Source organism: Artemia franciscana, unplaced genomic scaffold, assembly GCF_032884065.1.
Source record: "Artemia franciscana unplaced genomic scaffold, ASM3288406v1 PGA_scaffold_302, whole genome shotgun sequence".
Classification (NCBI taxonomy): domain Eukaryota; kingdom Metazoa; phylum Arthropoda; class Branchiopoda; order Anostraca; family Artemiidae; genus Artemia; species Artemia franciscana.
Genome location: NW_027062663.1, coordinates 36,426 through 44,841, shown reverse-complemented (window position 1 = coordinate 44,841; position 8,416 = coordinate 36,426). Strand labels below are relative to the sequence as shown.

The 8,416-nt window shown below is 35.9% G+C and overlaps 1 pseudogene; it reads left to right on the top strand.

Annotated features, from left to right (window-relative positions):
- Nucleotides 1–6,599: 6,599 nt before the first annotated feature.
- On the top strand, nucleotides 6,600–8,387 carry LOC136041617 (NADH-ubiquinone oxidoreductase chain 5-like; annotated as a pseudogene).
- The last annotated feature ends 29 nt before the right edge of the window (nucleotides 8,388–8,416 follow it).

Here is an 8,416-nt window from a genome sequence, read left to right as displayed (position 1 = left end):
GTAAATGCAAGTATTTAAATAAATTCCAATTTTACTTACATTTACATGTAATTAATAAAAGTTCAATCCTGCTAACTTCATTAGTCATAGCCATTTCCACTTATTGCATCGTAATGAGGTAATTATCTAGACATACAAGATTTTATAACCAAACAAGTAGTCACTTTAAATCATATAATATGCCGAACGTATCAATCATTCACACTATTCATTTTTTATTTCAGATATCTGCAGCAACGCCTAGAGTATTTTCTACATTTAAATAAGGTTATCGAGGAGATATTTCACTCTTTACGGCGGCTAGATAATGGGTTTCGGTCGCTTGCTGGGGTGACTGCTTTCAATGACCTTATACATCTGATCTTCCATCACTTGTAGTCACAAACTACATTCTCAAACACACTCAAACTAGTATATAATTCTCATCTCACTTCTTTGTCCGTCACTATTATTTTCCGTTGCAATATCATTCTTATACTCTATTCAGTCCTTTTTATCCCAGCATCTAGCAGTAAAAGTTTGATTCTAGCTAGCTTATTTACTCTTTCTACGAGTCATATGCAAGATATCATTATAGGTTAGAAGTGCAGTGATTGACATTATTGCCTACTTCTTAGGTATAGCGAACGAAAAGATAGGGGGACCACTTTGTGCCAGCATCCGCGGTCATACAAGGCCCTAGAGCAAATATTTTAGGTGAACAGAGGAGCTTCGGGACAAGTATATTTTAGATCAATAAGGGTGAAATCTGTATTTATTCTCCATTTGTTTGAATAAAGCACTCTTTAGATGACCAAACAACTAGGATTAGATACCCTATTAGTTCATTTCCAATTAACCTGGGTAGTATTATTTAAACCTAAAGAATTTGGCGGTTTCTAAACTTACTAGAGGAACCTGCCCCGTAAACGACAATCCACGAGACAACCAACCCGTTCTTGTGAAACAGCTTATATACCGTCGTTTAGGGGATTAAATAAATAACTGCTCTTAATTGCTTAGGCTAACAAATCAGATCAAGGTGTAGCTTATGTCCGGGAGAGGGTGGGTTACAATAAGAACTTAAACGGAATTTTCATTTTATCATGGAGAAGAAGGTGGATTTAGAAGTAAGGCCTATCAACCTGAAGGAGGCTCTGAGAAATGTACACATCGCCCGTCGCTCTCTTGTCCGAAGAGATAAGTCGTAACAAAGTAGGTATACCGGAAGGTGTATCTTGAAAGAGGGAGGGAGTTTGAATAAACATTTTGCTTACACTAAAAAGATACTCTTTAGAGTGCTCTCTAAATCTTTATTTACAAATTTATTTAAAACAATATTATATTAGTAAAAGAATTGAATTTATTCAAGGTCTAAGTACTGAAAAGGAAAGTCTACTAATTACAAAGAAGTTATTGTTTGTACCTTTTGTATCAGGGTTTATTAAATTTCTATCTTTATTGCCGAATCCCGAAACAAGGTGATCTATATTGGTTAAAGATGATTGTTTCATAAATCTCTTCAAGACCAATATCGTTGTGAAAAATATTTCGTACCTTTATATCTGGTTGGCAGAATACTCCTTTAGGGTACTCCGTAAGGAAAATTTTCTAGGGGACGAGCTCTAGAAAAAATTATATTATAATATCAAGAAAAACATGATTAGGCTTAAAAGTTGCCTCGGTTTAATAACCATTGTTACTAAAATGATAATTTCAAAATAATTAATTCAGACTAGCCGATGCTAATTACATAAATTTAGCAATCACAATGATAGAATTAGTAGAACTATAAATGCACTTAACATAATGTTCCTCATAAAATCCCAAAGGAATTCGGCAAAACTCATCTCCGCCTGTTTAACAAAGACATCGCTTCTTAATTTTGGGAGGTCGAGCCTGCCCACTGATGAATTAAAGGGCCGTGGTATACTGACCATGTGAAGGTAGCATAATCATTAGCCTTTTGATTTGAGGCTGGAATGAATGGTTTGACGAGAGATGGTCTGTCTCTTCGATCAAATTGAAGTTAATCTTTAAGCTTAAATTTACTTGGAGGGCGATAAGACCCTATAGATCTTTACATTTAATTCTTTTGTCTTGCGGTAGGTAATTAGACAGAGCAAAATAATGTTCGGTTGGGGCGACGGTAAGAACAGAATAAACACTTACAACATAAACACATCAATAAATGACCATTGATCCTTAGATGAATAAAGACCAAGTTACCTTAGGGATAACAGCGTAATTCTTTTTGAGAGTTCAAATCGACAAAAGAGTTTGCGACCTCGATGTTGGTTCAGGGACCCTACTCGGTGCAGCAGCCTAGAGAGGCAGTCTGTTCGACTGTTAAACCCCTACGTGATCTGAGTTCAGACCGGCGTAAGCCAGGTTAGTTTCTACCCCCAAGGCAAATTCACTCATGATAGTACGAAAGGACCTATTGAGATTTTATGTCAGCTTGGCAGACAAATGCGTTAGATTTAGGATCTATTTATAAGGAGACCTTAGTTGATAGCACTAGCTTAAATGATCTATTTTATCTTTTTACAAGTAGTTATGGTTTTAGTTTCAGTTGCTTTTTTAACACTATTAGAACGAAAGATCTTGGGTTACATTCAGTTGCGTAAGGGCCCAAATAAAGTCGGTTTTCTTGGGATCCTACAGCCTTTTTCTGATGGGATCAAATTATTTTGTAGGGAAGTCTCACTTCCTCTTATCTCAAATTTCATACCGTATCTCGTTGCTCCTGTATTCAGTCTATTCCTTTCTTTTTTTTATGAACTCTAGTCCCATTTATTTCTTACGGTGCAAAATTCAATTTATCATTCCTATTAGTCATTTGTGCAATGAGAGTGAGAGTATACAGAATTATGGTCGCAGGTTGGTCCTCTAACTCTAAGTATTCTCTGCTAGGAAGAATTCGCGCAGGGGCACAGACCATCTCCTACGAGGTATCTTTAATTATTATCATCCTTTCTCCTTTAATGCTATTTAAAAAGCTCGATCTAGAAGGGTACCTAGTCAAATCTTCTTACGTAGGTTGACCTTTATACTTATGTCTTCCTCTAGGATTGTGCTGATTTATTACAATTCTGGCAGAGACTAATCGAACACCCTTTGATCTAGCTGAGGGTGAATCCGAGTTAGTGTCGGGGTTCAATACAGAATACATAGGAGTCGGTTTCGCTCTAATTATATTATCAGAATACGCTAGCATTCTTTTTATATCTCTACTATTTAGTGTAGTATTCGGGTCCATAAGCTTCTTTATATTTTGTTTAGTGGTGTACTCCTATCTCTGGAGACGCGGCTCCTATCCCCGCTATCGTTACGATAACCTAATACATTTATGCTGGAAAAGTCTTTTACCTACATCTTTAATATTCCTGTGCTTTTATTGAAGCCTTTCTCAAGGGGGTTAAAAATAAAGACCCCTGGTTGTATAATCAACCTTATTCTGCTTTCAAAACAGATGCTTTAATCGGCCAAGGGGTCTAATTAGACAATTTTGTCATTCAAATTAATAACGATTGGAGTAAACACAAAATATGAGAAGTAAGCACACGTAAGAACCTGTCCCAGAAAAATATAGGGGTCTTCTACAGGTCGTGCCCCAATTCATGTTAGAAGTAAAAAGACTGATACTCAGGATCAAAACAAAGGCTGGGCTACAGAATAAAACTCAAGACCTCGAAACTTAGGCTTAAATGTAAAGGGAAGGGACACAAGAATAAGAATAGAAGAAACAAGGGCAATTACCCCTCCTAGCTTATTAGGAATAGACCGCAAAATAGCGTATGCAAACAGAAAATACCATTCCGGTTGAATATGAGCTGGGGTAACCAACGGGTTAGCAGGAATGAAATTATCCGGGTCCCCTAGAAGATAGGGTCTAGTTAAGGAGAGAGTCACAAGAAAAAAGATAAGGACTATAAATCCCACGGTATCCTTAATGGTAAAATAAGGGTGGAACGGTAACTTGTCTAAGTTAGCGTTAATTCCAAGGGGGTTATTTGAACCTCTTTGATGAAGGAATAAAAGGTGAATTATTGTCAGACCGGCCACCAGAAAGGGGATCAAGAAATGAAAAGTGAAAAATCGCGTCAGAGTGGGATTATCAACAGCAAACCCCCCTCATAACCATTGTACTACATCGTTACCAATATAAGGTACGGCAGATATTAAGTTTGTAATTACAGTCGCCCCCCAGAAGGACATTTGACCTCACGGGAGAACATACCCTAAAAAAGCAGCGGCTATTACAAGAAACAAAAGAGCAATTCCAGTCATTCATGTCTCGAAATAATGGAAAGAACCATAATACATCCCTCGGCCAATATGAAAATAAATGCAAATAAAGAAAAAAGAGGCACCATTGGCGTGGACAGTTCGGAGCAGCCAACCGTAGTTGACATCTCGGCAAATATGGGCCACTCTAGAGAAAGCTAAGTCTACTCTCGCCGTGTAATGCATCGCTAAAAAAAGTCCAGTAACAATTTGAATAACAAGACAGAGGCCCAGGAGAGAGCCAAAGTTTCATCAAATAGAAATGTTGGCCGGCACAGGTAGATCCACCAAGGCAGAATTAATAATTTTAAGGGTAGGTTGTGTCTTACGTAGAGATAACATTTTATTTCCTAAGATCACGGAATTACTAGATCATTGACCGCAAAGGTTTTTTATTACTGTTCAAAAAATCAATGACCAGCAGGAGCGCTAAAAATAAATATACTACTATAAACGAGTAGGCCAGTACGGTAAGTCTATTAACATTAAAATTGATGATCACGAAATCGGCAGGATAGAGGTAGCCCGAGGAAGGGCTCATAAACATGAAATTCTTATTTAAAACTAAGAAAGACAAGACAATTGTAGGTATCACCCATATGAATGACGTTAAATCCACAGCAAATTTCTCGTTAGCTCTTAGCGAAGACACATAAATAAACATTACCAGAATCCCCCCTAGAAAGATCAAAAAGAGAATTAGTGAAATTCACAGAGAAACATTTTTAAGCATAATACAAATCAATAAAGTTTGAACGAACAACGAGAGTGTAAAAGCAAGAGGATGATTCATTAGAAGCATAAATATGGAAATAACAACGATAGATCCTAGGATGTCAAAAGGTAGTTTAATAAAAATATTAACTTTGGAAGTTAAAGATGTTAATAACTCTTTTGAAGACCGAGAGATTCCTCTAAATTCGGTTTACAAGACCGACATTATTTTTTAATTACTCAGTCAATCATAATAATTTACTTATCACTTTCTTTAGGACTACTAATTTTCTCTTCAAGAAACAAGCATCTTCTAGTAACTCTATTGAGATTAGAATTTCTCATTCTTTTATTGTTCAGATTATTGATATATTCAAACTATATGAGAATAATTAACGCGTTCATCTTTCTTAGAGTCACAGTTTGTGAAGGAGCTTTAGGATTATCAGTATTGGTATCTTTAGTACGTTCGTCAGGATCAGATCAAGTACAGTTCCTGAATGAATAAGTGGTTCTTTACCTCAAGTCTAAAATACTTAATATTAATATACAAGTTAATATCAGAATTTCATCTAGAGTGGGGAATTACTCTTTTAACATTGACTTCAGGAATTTTCTTTCTAATAGTTATTAGATTAAAGCCAAGTTGGCCATTAAGCTATAGAACTATCCTCGTAAGCTTGTTTGTCCTTTTGTGACTCACCTTTACTACTCAGTCATTCATCTTATTCTACGTCTTCTTTGAGTGCTCTCTAATTCCCACAATTATTTTAATCCTCGGGTGAGGTTACCAGCCAGAGCGTCTACCTGCTTCCTATTATTTCTTATTCTACACTCTACTATCCTCTTTACCTCTACTCTTTATTATCATTGCCCACACGAGTATTTATTCGTCATCCTTCTTGCAATTTTGGGGTAATTTCACAGACAAGATAATCTTCTTGCTAGCCATCCTTTCTTTTCTAGTGAAACTCCCAGTTTATTTTGCACACATTTGATTACCTAAGGCTCACGTAGAGGCTCCAGTAACTGGCTCTATAGTGTTAGCCGCCATTCTCCTCAAGCTAGGGGGTTACGGCCTCTATTTAGTACAGGTATTAAATATTTATAGAGAAACAACATTAATAGGGGTCTGCTTAATAGGCGGGATCTTCAGCTGCTTGATCTGTCTACGCCAATCCGATGTCAAATCCTTAATTGCTTATTCCTCCGTCGCTCATATATCATTCGTTATTTTAGGTATACTTATATCTTGTACTTACACCAACATAAGATCAATTTTAATAATGGTATCTCACGGGATTTGTTCCTCTGGATTATTCTACTTAAGCTATCTATTTTATGCGCGCATCTGAAGTCGCAGATTCCTTCTTACCCGTAGAATAATCTCTCTTTTTCCATATTTATGTTTTTGATGACTCAGTCTTAGCTTCCTCAATATAGGATTACCCCCTTCACTTAACTTCTTTTCCGAAATATATTTTTTTATCGGCGTATTTAGTCTAGACTGAATAGTAGTAGGCCTATCTGGAATCTTATGTTTTCTTTCATCTTGTTATTGTATTTATTTATACTCCAGTACAAGTCACGGGGAGAGATTGTATATCTTTAGCTGATTAGAATACAACTTAAAGGAATATATAATCGGAAGAGCTCATCTGATTCCGTTACTGACTTTAATTTTCGTTTACTGTTATAGTTTAAAGAGAATATTAGTTTGTGGAACTAAAGGAGAGTCATCTCTGACAGTATTGTTATATTTTGTATCAGGTTACATCTTACTATTTACCGGAGTAATAAGTGTTTGTTGCTCATTTTTATTATTCCTATCAGATGAAATCTACTTATTAAAAGTATCCTTTTTGCATTTGGATTACCAAGTGTGCTTTGATTGGCTAAGACTATCATTCATCTTCTTAGTTCTCTTAATCTCTTCTCAAGTTATAATTTATTCTTCTTATTATATAAGAGGTGAAACTTTTGTTAATCGTTTTATATACATAATATTAGGATTCATCTCATCTATGGTTCTGTTGATTATATCTTCGGATGGATTAAGATTAATATTAGGTTGAGATGGGTTAGGTATCACTTCATATCTATTAATTATATTTTACAAAAATTATAATTCTTCCTCTAGAGGAATAATTACTATTTTAAGAAATCGGGTAGGTGATGTACTAATTTTATGGTCATTAGGGCTAATATTTTACTCTAAGAGCTGAGATTATATATTCTTAAGATACTTCTCTTTATCAATTATGCTTTTCTTTATTCTATCTTCTTTTACCAAAAGAGCTCAACTACCTTTTTCTGCATGGCTACCAGCAGCCATGGCGGCTCCTACCCCCGTCTCATCCCTAGTCCATTCATCCACACTAGTGACAGCCGGGATTTATCTGATAATTCGTTTGTCTCCTTCATTTGAAGAGAGAGGGTGTTTTTTACTCGTTGTCATAGGGGCCTTAACTTCCTTTTTTTCAGGCCTGGCTGCGTTCGGAGAAAACGATCTAAAACGAGTAATTGCGTTATCTACATTAAGCCAGCTAGGAGTAATAATATTTTCTCTAGGTTTAGGGCTCACTCTATTTTGTTATTTTCATCTTTTTGCCCATGCACTTTTTAAGGCTCTTCTTTTTATATGTTCGGGGGTCGTAATTCATTCACTAGGGGTACAAGATATACGTCGAATAGGAGGGGTATCCAGGATACTCCCTTACACTAGCTATATTATCTTAGTTTGCTCTCTTAGATTAATAGGGTTCCCATATTTATCGGGTTTCTTTTCAAAAGATCTAATTATTGAATCTTCAGAGAGTCTATATATATTATTTCCTAGTGTACTTATATTAGTTTCATGTCTTCTAACAAGAACTTATTCTTCACGAATTGCAATAATATGTTTGTGCTCCTACAATTATAATTTAAGCTGTCAATACAGGGATGAAGAAGGGGATTATCTAACTCCCCTTTTTGTTCTTTATTGAGGGGCTGTCATAGGGGGGTATATTTTTTATTGATGTTTTCTGGGGGACGTAAGAATCATCTTAGGTCCATTTGAAAAGATTCTCCTCCTCTCCCTTATCATAGTAGGGGTGATTTTACCTCACTTTATCAAATCATTCAGTTTAAGCCTAATACATTATGTAAGTAGAATAATATTTTTACCATTCATTACAGGGCGAACAAGCTCCATACCTTTATTTATGGGTGAACTCCTTTATCATGAGGGTGATTGTGGTTGGGTAGAAGAAGCGGGGCCGTCATTAATCTATCAGAATAGCTTACGGGGGTCATCTCTATTTTCGTTTTTAACCTCCTCTCCATATAAGGTACTTATTCTATCTTCTTTATTATTCACACTATTTATATATTTCTATAACTTAATAAGAGCACAACACTGAAGATGTTGGGGTGGATGATTCCTGGAAAT